The following is a 14,866-nucleotide window of genomic DNA, read 5'->3' as shown; positions in this document are numbered from 1 at the left end:
GGCTTCTGGAAATAGAACTTGTACAATGAAATTGTTACTTTTTCAACCGAGTGCAACGGCATGCAAACTTGCACGTAAAATTTTAATTTTTCTCAGTCAACATATTATAGGTTTTCTAATTCTTACACTCAACAAGTGATTTATATAATAAAATTTGGGTAAACTACACATTTAATGCCCTAATTATTAGTATTATTTTTTTTATTACTTAACTATTTTTTGTTTCAAAATTATATATAACGTTATGTTTTGGGTGTTATTTTGGTTACTCACCGTTAAAATATTAACAGTGATGTTGGCGTGTCACCATTAAATAATGTCATGTCATCGTTGAAAAATTTTAAAAATGTCAAATTAGCAGTTCAGTTAATTTTTTTAACGGCATGTGATCAAAATGAAATCAAAACGTAACATTAAGTATAATTTAAAAAAATAATTAGATGATCAAAATGGAATAAAAAGATAATTGAAATACTGAATGTACATTTTACCCAAAGAAGACAACAAAGATATGAAGAATTCGAATAATGATAAAGTGAACTAATAACTATAATGATAAAATTAACTTTTAATATTGATAATTTTTTTAAATATGATCCTTATTTTTTAAGTTTAACTTTAGTCGTAACTTTTGTTGTTTAGTAATATTGATCTGATTTTAAAAGAAATGGTAATTAAACTGTTTAATTTTTTAATTAATCACATATATATATGATCTATTGATCAGATATTTAAATCAAATTTTGTAAGATCCATTATGGGGGCAACCCTCCCAACTTAATTTACTCCATTCACAAACATCAAGGTTCGAATCCTAACATTACTTAAGAAATCTAATACCTCATCTCACTAGACCATATGATTGTTGGTATTAAACTATTGAAATTTTATAACAATGATATAACAAGTCATATGATAATTTATGTCGTCACAGTTTTTCGTCAGGATGGGGGAAAGCCTAGTATGACTTAGGTTTTTTTTTTTTGAAAAATATTTTTAAAATGTGAGGAGTCGCCACCAATCATTTTAAGGTGCGATCGGGATACCATAAAAATCGGTAATTTTAATAAAATATTTTTATTTTATCAAAATATCAAGTTTAGGGTCTACGAAAACCAAAAAATAAGTTCGGGAGTCAGTTACGCGTGGGGAAAGATTAACACCCCCACAGTGCCAAAAAATGGTACCTAGTTGATTACCCTATATTTAAAATTGGAAATTTTGACTTTGATCTTTATTTAATCAAAAATTCACTATGGATGCACAATTGAAAATGATGTTCGTTTATTTAAGCAATAGTGTTTGCCCCCTAACACGAATGCGGGGGATCAACTATTATGTCCAATAAGAAGACATTTCCTTGATTTTAAGAAATCATGATGCGGTCTTGAAAAGGATGTCGACCTACTTTGGGAATCACTAGTAGTCACCCCCTGAGCATACTTGTGGGAGATATACTATTGACTCCCTAATAAGTGAACCCCTGAGCATACTTGCAGGAGATATACTATTGACTTCATAATAAGTGAACATTGCCTTAGGTTTTAAAAACGTGTGCAACCAATCAATCGAATAAAACCTAATTTCACTAGGTGAATTCATTAAGGCATCTCTTAACCTAAAGTGTTAAATTATAAAATTAAGAAGCCTAGAGGACTAAACTTGAAAATAAGTCTCTAATATTAACACTAGCTGATTTTATTAACCAATTATTGGATTGAGTAATTGATTTGAGCAATTGGGCATTTTATACGAAAACTCAAATTGTATCGTTCTCTAATTAAAGGACTAAGATGGAATTAAACCTAAGGTGTAGGCTCTAATTGTTAACCTAATTAATTATGTTAATTTAAAATTATGTGTCACACCCTAATTTAGGGGCTAAGTTTTAGAAATTATAAAGTATTGAATTAAAGTAGTATTTTGGAAGAAATTGGGGATTAAAGTGTAAAATCGCAAAGATGGCATACCATTTTAGGAAGTACAGGAAAATTCAGGGACTTGAACTCGAATTTGCCAATTTTTTGAGATGTTGAAAAATAAAACTCCCTCCCCGTGTAATATTGTTTTCCCCATATTGTTTCCCCCAATTTCCTTCCCCCATCGTTCTAACTTTGTAGCCCCGATTCTTCACCGTCTGGCCACCGTTCGTCGATCCAAAACCACCAATAGATTCACCATTGAACGAAAAACAAAACACGACCACTATTCCGTCGTGAATCGGTGCCATTCTCCATAAAACTCAATCAGAAGTTTCATCGATTTTAACGCGATCGCCATTGGTTTTCGTTGATTCTAGTCGATCCGGCCACCCGTTCATCACACCTCCTACACCATCAAACTCACTGTCACCGTGCGCTCAAAACCAAAGTTTAAGGACTAAATCTATAACACCTAAAGTTTAAGGACTAACCAATAAATCAAGGCTCTAATAATTGTTCTAATTAACTATTAAAAATTAAGGGATTGAACTAAGTAGGCTTTAAAATTAGTTAATGATTAATAATTTGGGGATTTGAACAATCGACTCGAGTAATCGTGCATTTTATGCGAAAACTCAAATTGAATTGCTCCCTAATTAAAATTAAGGTGAAACCCTAATTACTAAATTAAATTTTGTATTAGAAAATCCTACTCTAAGGAAAATTTAAAAAATTAATTAAGTTTTAAAAAAACTAGAAATACCAATTAATCATACCAATTTAAATGAAAGTAAAAACAATGGGAAAAATTAAATGTAAACAAGAAATAAAATGAACCGACTAATTAAATTAAATGGCTAAAAAACACACTAGTCTTGCAAATTCAAATAAAGAAACAAATTAAGAATTAAACAAACAAAAATATTTAAATTAAAATCTAAGAAATTACATATGCAGGGGATTAAATCGAATTAACATTAAATTATAGATGATTAAAATGAAATTAAACATGCGATTAAAATAAAGGGATCAAATTGAAATAAAAAATATTGAACGTGTAAATTGACAAATAAACTCAGGACTTAAGTGCAAAAACGCGCCAAAATAAGAGGGACTAAAGCATGATTGTCTGTTTTTATATAAGCCTAAAATGCTCAATTAAATGAAAATGTGAAAATTACAAGATCAGGCCAAAATAATCAAAACAACCACTGCATGTGACCAGAATGCAAAAACGCACATAAAGTAGAGGGATTACAATGCAATTTTACCAATATTTTATTTTAGCCAACATTATTAAAGTAAAAAATGGAAAATCACACCATAGGGTCAAAACTCTTCGGCTTTCGGTGCTTCGATCTACCTTCTCCATCGTTGGATTGACCCGATCTTGAAGTATGTTACTCCTCTCCTCCATATGCTTCTCCTCACAATTCGGATTCGACGATAGAGACTCCGAACGCCGGTGATATTCCAACTGAGAGGTAAAATCCCTCTATTTTCTCCTTTTTTTGGTTTTACGTTTAGTTTCCTGATTTCGGAGGAACGACCCCCTTTTACAATATGTTACTTTTTTCTGATATGATTTCCCTTTATTTTCTTATTTTTCCCCTATCCCTTTGATTGGTTATGTTCCTCTCTTTATCTTCTATTACCTGCTCTTGATTGATGGGTTTGGTGAGGCAAAGATGACAGAGGTATGGGGCTTTGGATTTTAAGGGGTTAGGTTGAATTTTTTTATTAAATTTGATTGATTGATTTTTCATTTGATTTTTATTTTGGTTTGGTGAAATAGGGGATTTGGTCAGGTTGAGGTGACCGCCAGCGTGGCTTCTCGACAGTGGGCGGTGATGGGAGTGACGACGTTGGTAGGTGGCGGTAGGAAAGGGCTTAAGGTTAGAGTTAGCTAGGTTAGGGTTTAAGTTGGGCTTGTAATTTGGTTTGGGCCCGGGTTGTTGGGTTCATTTTGGTTGGGCCGATTCTTGGGCTTGTTTCCTTGTAATGTGCTATGTAAATATATATATATATATATATATATATATATATATATATAGCTCAAAAAAATGGTGATTACAATTGCCCCTCTTTGCTAATTATTATGGAACAAGAATGAAGAAAAGATATAAAGCACCATTTTTTAACTCAATCAATGTTATTATAGTTGCGTGTGCTTCTCATTATGAACTCTTAGCCGGGGAACGTTGACCCAACTCCTTATGTGATGGAATCAAACACAGTGTTGGTGCTGATCCAACTCCTTATGCGATGGAATCGAGCGTGTTGAATAAGTTCTTCTCATTATGAACTTCGTCATTGGAAATATTGATCAATCTTGAGGGTGAGGTGTTGTCGATCCAACTCCTTATATGATGAATCGAGCAAAAAAGGTAATGTTGATCCAATTCCTTATTTGATGGAATCGAGTTAAGGTTGAACAAGTTATTCTCATTATGAACTTCTTCTCCCTCATCGGATGATTTTTTATTATTACGAACACTTCCATTTGAAATGTTGATCCACCTCCTTATGTGATGGAATCGAGTGAAATGTTGAACGATTTCTTCTCATTAGGAACTTCTTTATTGGAAATATTGATCCACCTCCTTCTGTGATGGAATCGAACAAAATGATGATGTTGATCTAACTCCTTATGCTATGGATGATCCAAGGTCGGTGTTGTTCCAACTCCTTATGTGATGGAATCAAGCTAAGGTTGAACAAGTTCTTCTCATTATGAACTTCTTCTCCCTCGTCGGATGAGTTATTCTCATTACGAACCTTTCCATTGGAAATGTTGATCCACCTCCTTCTGTGATGGAATCGAACAAGTGTTGAGTAAGTTCTTCTCACATTTTTACAAGAAATCCTGAAATAAAACCTTTGTTGACTCTTTGAAATCCTGTCAGATATTCAAAACTTGATGAAAAATGAATGTGTATGCTCCTATTTTGTAAACGCCTAAATACGCATGCATGATGTCATTTTAGTTTTGCAAATTCTATTATCTAATAAATATTTGCTTCTTTATCTTTGCTTCTTTATCTTTGCTAAGTTTTCGTCTTTGTTGGGTCAATCCTGGAAATGACACTGCTCACTCGAATTGAAGCAATCTGGCCACTTCCTGGTAAATAGTTGACTTCTCTACACGAAAAAATCAAGTTGAAGAAAGATATCACTGAAAAGGTTTTTAGGGAGACAATCCTAAGAAGGACTCAAATGACATTCTAGACAAACAGTCCTAAGAATGACTCAAATGAATTTCCAGAGAAACGATCCTAAGAAGGACAAAATAGTTTCTCAAAATAGATTTTATAGGCATCCTCATGAGAGGTAAATCAAAATTTATCATGTTCATGAAACAATGAAATGTATGATGCAAAGATGCAAATTCATGTAATATGTATGAATGTATGTTTTCTTGATCTGTCGAGAATGGTTGCAAGAGCAGTCTTCATTGCTAGAGCAGTCTTCATTCTCTTCCTGGTTCAGATATCTACCTTATCTGTCACACCTGAGTGCATTCTTGTGAATCTTGACTTATGAACGAACGCATCTTTCCCTAGTAAATTTTGGCCCTTGATAAATTTGTCTTCTCCTACCTTAACTTGTGTAGAAATCCAATAGAGCTTTCATCTTTGCTACAAAGTTTTGAAAAAGAATCCATCATTTCAATCTTTGGAGACAATGTACTCGTTGATACCTTTTGAAGAAAATCAACAGCCACTGTATATAACTAACCACCGCAGAAACTGACAGAACAACTACGTTCCCTGACAAGTCCTACGATACATCCATGCCAAGGATAATAGTTGGAACCTTAGAAACAATCGGAATTGAAGGTGTTTTCCCAATTGCTAACATCAAATTCATCCCTCCAAGCTTTGCATTGATTTTTTCAAAGTTCTATCGCCCATTTAGATGAAAGAGAATTTCTCGGTTATCCACTTTTAATCTTGGTGCAAACAGAACATGTCCTTCCAAATGGGTGAAAGTAGAATTTATAGAAACGCCTTATAACTCAACATTGGCTCAGCATCATAACTACTTATACGAAAAGCATTCACCATTTCTTATGGCTTCGACATTAATGCATGAAAAATCATCAGAATAATGCAACTGTATGTTACGAGGCCCGAAGGACTTATCATCGATAAACTTTTAAGAATCAAACTTGGCTTCTTCAAAAAATTCATTTACAGTTATCATCAAGAAAACCTTAAAAATTAGGCTTAGCTTCTTTAAAAATTCATTTTAAGTAATCATTAAGAATCCTCTGAAAATCAGGCTTAGCTTCTTTCAAAATTCATTTGAAAGCATCAAAAAACCCTTAAAAATTAGGCTTAGCTCCTTTAAACGTTCATTTGAAAACATCAAGAAACCCATAAAAATTAAGCTTAGCTTCTTTCAAAATTCATTTGAAAACATCAAGAAACCCCTAAAAATTTAGCTTAGCTTATTTCAAAATTTATTTGAAGACATCAATAAACCCCTAAAAATCAAGCTTAGTTCCTTTAAACATTCATTTGAAAACAACAAGAAACCCTAAAAATTAGGCTTAGCTTCCTTCAAAATTCATTCAAAACATTAATAAACCCCTAAAATTAGGCTTAGCTTCTTTAAAAATTCATTTGAAGACATTAAGAAACCCCTAAAAATTAGGCTTAGCTTCTTTCAAAATTCATATGAAAATATCAAGAAACCCTTAAAAATTAGGCTTAGCTTCTTTCAAAATTCATTTAAAGACATCAAGAAACCCCTAAAAATTAGGCTTATATTCTTTCAAAATTCATTTGAAAACATCAATAAACCCCTGAAATTCAGGCTTAACTTCTTTAAAATTCATTAGAAGACATCATATTGTTTGGGTAACGTGCCCCCACATCAAAGTAATGATTCTTCTTGATTGGGCTCCTCAATCTTTAAGGCTTAGCCACTTTGAACAAAATCCCTTCTATTCGAGGCTTGAATTATGCTCTTTCTTCACTCTTTTCTTTTCTTTGAATAATCTGTAGAAATATACTTTGATGCATTAAATATGAATACAATGGATATGTATCAAAATGTAATGCATAAGGTTCCTGTATGCAGAAATGTTGATAATCAATTCTTCTTCTGGATTTAAAGTGGAGAACTCAATTTTCATTCACTTTATCATTCTTGAATGAATATTGCCTCATTGGAAACTTGCCAGCTTAAGCTTGCATCTTCTGAGGAGTATTTGATTATCTTGTGCAATCATGTCTTTTTTGTCTTCTATGTTTGGTTTCTTCGTTGTAGTCTTAAAAGAAGTGCTCTCCTGCAGTCACACATTTGGTCTTGATACCTCTTACTTGCTTTAATTCAATGGTTCTATTAGAAATGTTTCAAGGTAAACTCTTATTGTCCTCATATTCTGCCCTTGGCACTCCAAACTGTGAGGCTCATTCACCACGTCTAATTGATTTAAATCTCGTTATCTCAGCGAGATTTGGTTTTGGTAATGCCCCAATGTAGGTACTCATGGCTCTTTTCGTGCCAAAATCTTAATCTCAAGTGGTCTCTCTCTTGTGTCACTAATCAACATTCATATGCCTTCAACAAAATGTTTTCGAATAGTTTAAGTGCTTCTCTTTGTGATGCCACAATCAAATAAACACTTAAGAAGTGATCAATTCGTCTAATATAAATGTCTTGAATCTTTGCTATGAGCTGAGATATGCCTCTTTTGACTAAGGCGATCATCTACTTCTAAATGGATTACCGACAATGTCACAAAGAAGTGTTAGAAGTTCTATCCTCCAGTCCTTCTGATCTCTCAGAATATTTGCTTTCAAGATTGTGAAATATCTTCATTACTCTGGCATCATTTATTCTTCTTCTCCAATTAAGGCAGAATGAGCCTCATTAGCTTCAAGAACCTTTTCACTTGAGGTTGTCCTATTTGAAAATATTTTTCTCTCTTTCAATTTTAGAAATATAAAAAAAAGTTTGATGAATAAGTTTTAAAAATGTTGTCATTTCCTTCAAGCTCACAATCAAAACAAATTGTAAAACAAGAGTTCATTGAATATAAAATAAATCAACTTCTCTTTTAATCTTTCAAAAATTATATACATTTGACAAGTGTAAGGATTAATGTTGATATAAGGCTTAGGCTGACTTGGGAAAGTAGAGTGTTTCAAATTAATTTGGGGAGCTAATGTGTTTTAGGTTAATTTGGGGAGGTAATGTGTTTCAGGTTGGTTTCTTTGGTTGAAATCTTGCATCCTTGATGATGAAAAGTAATTGTTATCCTTATATTCTAGACATATTCACTGGTTCCCATCCCTCGTGAGCGCCTTTGGGTTGTGTAGTGCTTTATCAAGAAATGTATAAGATCGTCTTTTGTGCAATAGTTGACAAACTTCATATTCGAGTTGTCTTTTCAGGTTTTCAACTCAAATTCTCCTTTGGCTTCAAATGTCATCTTAAATGTTATGTCTTGAACCCTGATTTTGTTATTTTCCTTATCATTCATTAAATATTTCAGAAAACTATTTTTTTGAAAATAAAATTAACCTTGAGGGGCGGAAGGAAATCTGAAGATAGTCTATCCACTTAGAAATCCATGTATGATTAGAAGGACTTTTTGGGCACGTAACGTAACCTAGTGCTCACTGTTATGAAAGAAAAGGATAAAAGGCCCAAACAAACGTTTAAGGATGATTGAACCAATGATCAACGTGTGCTAACATCTTGAATCTTGCTCTACCTGATTTGAATATGCTTTCAACCATTTTATTTTCTTCATTTTCCTGGATCCCTCTAGACTACCCATTTTTAGGTTTTCACCCTAGAGTTCATCTCCATCTCGCTATGCCATCGCATTCTTGATCTTCTTATTGAATATGGATCTTCGAACTAGTTGCACTTGATCAACCTTGTAGTTTAAGGATTATTGAGTCACTAATCTTGAAGTATTTTATTTTTTTTTCTTTCTTCATTTTTTTGCTTTCTTTTCTCTCTCTTTTTCTTTATTTTCTCTCTCTTCTTTCTTTATTTTCTCTCTTTTATTTTTTATTTTCTATATCGTCTATTTTTTTCTCTCTGTGTTGTCAACTTGATTTGATCTTCGAGCGATTTGTATTTAGTCTACCTTGTAGTATCTTGTTATTTCCAACTTTATTTCCCCATGACTTGCCTTTGTAACAAAATCTGGATTGATGGGCTTCATTCTTGCAAGTAGATTTTCTTCACCTTGTCCCCCGGTGTGGAGGGTGATCCTTGGTTAGGGTTGAATCAGAAGAAAAATACTATAGGCTCAAGTGGGGATAATAAGGGATATACATATATATAGGGATAACTGAAAGAAAGACGTTCATTATTCCAAACACGAAGTCCTTATGAAAGAGGTATCCCCAAGGGGATAAGTATTCATGATTAACTTTATTCACATGAAAAAATGTCATTAATGCATGATAAAATTATTTTCTACTTCTTATTGCTACAAGTATTCCCAAATTATCCGAGCTTTTTTTCTTTCTTTCAAGAACTTGATCTGAAATGCCCTATCTCGTTCTCTTGTAGGAATGGTTCTAGTACACACGGACACCTTGTACTTTATGCCTCAAAGTCCTATTGAGTTTGGAGATTAATGTCGGTTTTGTGTCTAGGAAGGGAAATGAGTGAATCTAAAGCCATCTATCTTGGAAAAGGTAGTGTTAATGAAACATCAACTATGTCTGGGAAGGTAAAAGTATAGGTTTGGTGGCCCGGGGATGATAAGGGTATGACTTCAGAGCTTCAAAAGGAAGTGATGTTGAGGTTTAATTTTTTTTGTTACGAGCACAAGCCATGTAAGGAAACGAGTAAGAGAGTTCGGCTTTGGGAGAACACGAAAGGTTTAATATTTCCACTTGTCAAAGATCAATAATTAATGAAATAATAAAAGAACTTTTAATTCATTTGATATTCAAAGAATTACAAGATTTAAACTTGATTTATTGCTCATAACCTTAGAAAATGACCTAAATTCAATCATCAAACTATTTTAAGAAAATAAAGAAAGAACAAAAACACGTTCAAACAGGGCAATGTTAGGGTAATAAGGTTTCATGGTGGATGTAAGAACTTTTTCGTGATTGGCACCATAATGTCTCATTACACGTTAAAGGTCAATGCCCCTAGGTCAAACAAATTTTGGACCTTGCTTTTCGATACCCCACAGATCTCAATGATGTGCCTCGAACTTCAGATAGTGCTAACATCACTTCCATAACTCTCAATTCTTTTCTAGGTATGAATAGGGTGACTTTAATTTACATCAAAAATTTCTATCACAAGATTCTCCGCGAGTTACTCTCTGGATCCGTGATTAATGCACATTGAGATGCAAATATATTATGCAATGTATGATGTATGATGTATATATTAGAATGTAAATATGCAAATATGCACATACAAATGCAAAAATACAGAAATAGGAATATAAAATACGATATGCAAATGGAACAAAGGAATTGCTCCCAAAAGTAAATGTTCCTTGAACAATTATTGAGAAACCGACAATGTCTCTATACACTAGGGAAATGAAAATCTGGTCCACCTTCAAGTTGTCCATCTTCTGCGAGCGTTTGGGTATTGCATCGTCTTTCATCGGATTTAGGCATATTGAAACCCTTCAAAGCTTCTACTTCGTCTCCTACTTTCATAAATTTATCGAGCTGGTTTGTGACATTTAACTATTGGCTTCAGCGTTGAATCTTCTTTAGTCCAACTTGTGACCTCAGCATGTAGATGTCTGGCTTGTCTTTTAGTAGGTACACTATCTCTTGACGCTACTCGATCTACGTAGAGAATCTTTGAAATTCTATCTAACCCAATGAAAGGCATTGTTGTGGGCATTGTTTTTCAGGAACCTTATAAAAGATCAGTTATTTCAGGGATCAATACCTTTGATGGATATGTCATGTTCATGCAAAAATACAATAAAGCACAAGACAAGACAAAAGGAAATCAAGTTAGTAGAAACAAGACAAAAAGAATCAAGTTAGTTAAAATGATTATTCAAATAAATGTAAACTTATCAAAAATAATTATATATGACTCAAAGCTGAGACTGAAAAATAAAGCATACAAAGGAAATTAAGAGTCTTAACCACATGCGATCTAGTTCTCCTAGGTTATCCACATGGCTGTAGAAGGGTAGGTTTACTAAATTCTCTACAAGAAGTTCAGTTCTAGTAAAAGGTTCCCAAGCTGTCCTTACAACCTGTTAAGGTTAACAAGGACTCCGATTCTAGCCCATTATAGACTTGCAAATCAGATTCAACTTAGGAAATCACACCACTAAAAGCGTATATCAGAAATGATATCCGGACAGGTGACTTAGGATGCTTTCCAGATGTAGTTTGTTAGACCCATACGAGGAAGCCAATGTTGCCCATTAGGTTTGACATTTCCCCCTACTTAGGTAAATTGGGATTAAGCTCAAGTTTAGAGCTATGATACGCAACAGTCGTACATAAATTCACAAAAGTGTAAACATTAACAAGAGAGAAAATATTTTTTCCTTTTTTTCTTTTTTTAAATAACATAATGAACTGTAAATTAAATAAGATCGAACTCAAATTTTCTAAATTTCAAATGTAGGGTAATCAACTCGTGGCTTGACTCTCTATTTATTTTAGAAAACAAAATGTTCCCAGTGGAGTCGCCAAGATGTCGTCACTGTTTTTGCCCGGGTGGGAAAAAACTAGTTCGAATTAGGGATTTTCTTTCTTTTTTTTGGAAAAGATTTTGAAATGTGAGGAGTCGTCACCAATCATTTTAAGGTGAGATCAAGACACCATAAAAATTGGGTAATTTTAATAAAACAATTTTATTTTATCAAAATACTAAGTTTAGGGTCTACAAAAACTAAAAAATGGGTTCAGGAGTCAGTTACGCGTGGGGGAAGGATTAGCATTCCCACGGTTCCCAAAAATCGGTACCTAGTTGATTACCCTATATTTGAAATTGGAAATTATGAGTTTGCTATGAAAGCACAGTTGAAAATGATGTTCGTTTATTTAAGCAAATAGTGTTCACCCCCTTAGCATTAATGCGGGAGATCAACTATTATGCCCAATAACTGGACAGTGCCTTGATTTTAAGAAATCATGATGCGGTCTTGAAAAGGATGTCGACCTACTTCGAAAATCACTAGTAGTCACTCCCTGAGTATACTTGCGGGAGATATACTATTGACTCCCTAATAAGTGAACATTGCCTTAGGTTTTAAAAACGTGTGCAACCAATCAATCGAATAAAACCTAATTTCACTAGGTGAATTCATTAAGGCTTCTCCTAACCTAAAGTGTTAAATTATAAAATTAAGAAACCTAGAGGACTAAACTTGAAAATAAGTCTCTAATATTAACCCCAGCTGATTTTAATAATCAATTCTTGGATCGAATAACTGATATGAGCAATCGGGTATTTTATGCGAAAACTCAAATTATATTGTTCTCTAAACAAAGGACTAAGATGAAATTAAACCTAATGTGTAGGCTCTAATTGTTAACCTAATTAATTATGTTAATTTAAAATTTTGATTAAAAGATTAAGGACTAAAATGCAAGGTAACTAAAATCCAGAGACATAAATGTAAAAATCTAAAGTTTAAGAACCAAAGTGTAAATAAACTAAAGTAGAAGTACTAAATCTATAACACCTAAATTTTAAGGACTAACCAATAAATCAAGGTTCTACTAATTGTTCTAATTAACTATTAAAAATTAAGGGATTGAACTAAGTTGTCTTTAAAACTAGTTAATGATCAACAATTTGGGGACTACAACAATCGACTCAAGTAATCATACATTTTATGCGAAAACTTAAATCTAATTGCTCCCTAATTAAAACTAAGGTGAAACCCTAATTACTAAATCAAATTTTGTATTATAAGATCTTACTCTACAATTTAAAAAAAAACTAATTAAGTTTTAAAAACTAAAAATACCAATTCATCATACCAATTTAACTGAAAGTAAAAAAAATCAATGGACAAATTAAATGTAAAAAATAAATAAAATGAACCGACTAATTAAATCAAATGGCTAAAAAACACACTAGTGTTGCAAAATCAAATAAAAAATAATTAAAATTAAGAATTAAACAAAAAAATATAAATTAAAATATAAGAATTAAATATGTAGGGATTAAATAGAATTATCAATAAATTATAAATAATTAAAATGAAATTAAAGATTCGATTAAAATAAAGGGATCAAATTGAAATAAAATAAAGATTGAACGTGTAAATTGACAAATAAACTCGGGACTTAAGTGCAAAAACACGCTAAAATAAGAGGGACTAAAGCATGATTATTTATTTTTATATAAGCCTAAAATACTCTATTAATTAAAATACAAAAATTACAAGATCATGCTAACCAGATTAAAATAGAATCAAAACAAATACTGCAAGTGACCAGAATGCAAAAACACGCGTAAAGTAGAGGGATTACAATGCAATTTACCAATATTTTATTTCAGGCAACATTATTGAATTTAAAATGGATAATCACACAATAGAACATAAATTTCAAGACTAAAATAAGAAAAACCAGGTCAGGGAAGAAAATGTAAAAATGCAACGAAAGTTGGGGGACTTGAAAAAATAAACCAGAAAATCAATACTTAGAAATAAAAATGTAAAATAGCAAGATAAGGGCATTAAATTTAAAATAAAAATGAGAAGATCGCATGACAACGACCAAAATACAAACTAGAGGAACTTGGGAGGACTGCGGAAGAAATTAGATCCTTCGGGTCTAACACGCACGTATGGGAGCCTAAACGATGTCGTTTGGTTCCGGCTATATAAGCCTTTTTCTCCCCTTTTCTCATTTTTTACTTCATCATTCTCTTCTACTCTAAACGCTCTCCCCTCTCTCTTCATTTCTCTAGAAGTCGACGATGAGCGCCGCCACCGACCACCGCACCGTTATTGTTGACCACTGTATCGGCTGTCGTCATTGGTGATCGTTAAAACCCAAAATACCAGTCTGCTCGACTCAACGTCATGGTTACAGATCTGGGCTCCGTTTTGCACGAAAGGACCTCTAACACCATGAAATAGAGTTGAAACTCTTCGACTTTCGGTGCTCTGATCTACCTCCAGCGTCGGATTGACCCGATCTTGAAGTATGTTGCTCCCCTCCTCCATATGCTTCTCCTCACCGTTCGGATTCGACGATGGAGACTCCGAACGCCGACGATATTCCGACCAAGAGGTAAAACCTCTCTCTTTTCTCATTTTTTTAGGTTTTGCGTTTAGTTTCCTGGTTTCGGGGAAGGACTCCCTTTTCACAATCTGTTGGTTTTTTGGATCTATTTTCCTTTTTTCCCCTTTTTTTCCCCTCTCCCTTTGATTGATTATGCTCCCCTCTTTATCTTCTCTTGCATGCTCTTGATTGATGGGTTTGGTGAGGTTTGATGAGGCAAAGATGACAGAGGTATGGTGCTCTGGATTTTTAGGGGGTTAGGTTGAATTTTTTTTATTAAATTTGATTGATTGATTGATTTTTATTTGATTTTTTTGGTTTGGTGAAACAGGGGATTTGGTCAGGCTGAGAAAACCGGCGACGGTGGCATTGGCGGTGGCAAAAAAGGGCTTAGGGTTAGAATTAGCTAGGTTAGGGTATAAGTTGGGCTTGTAATTTGGTTTGGGCTCGGGTTGCTAGGTTGGTTTTCGTTGGGCCGATTCTTGGGCTTGTTTCCTTGTAATGGGTTGTGTAAATATATAATAATATATATATATATATATATATATTGCTCGAAAAAATGGTGATTACAATTTACGAGTATTTTATTAATGACATAATATCAATAAATTAACATTTTTTTAATACAAGTCGCTATTTTATTGTAGTTAACAATATGCATCATCCAAATTACAATAAAGTTTTATAACTGTTGAAAGCATTTTGATGTTTCGATAT

The sequence above is a fragment of the Hibiscus syriacus genome, unplaced genomic scaffold (genome assembly GCF_006381635.1).
Source record: "Hibiscus syriacus cultivar Baekdansim isolate YM2019G1 unplaced genomic scaffold, ASM638163v2 tig00000340_pilon, whole genome shotgun sequence".
Taxonomy (NCBI): Eukaryota; Viridiplantae; Streptophyta; class Magnoliopsida; order Malvales; family Malvaceae; genus Hibiscus; species Hibiscus syriacus.
Note: the sequence above shows the minus strand (reverse complement) of the source record.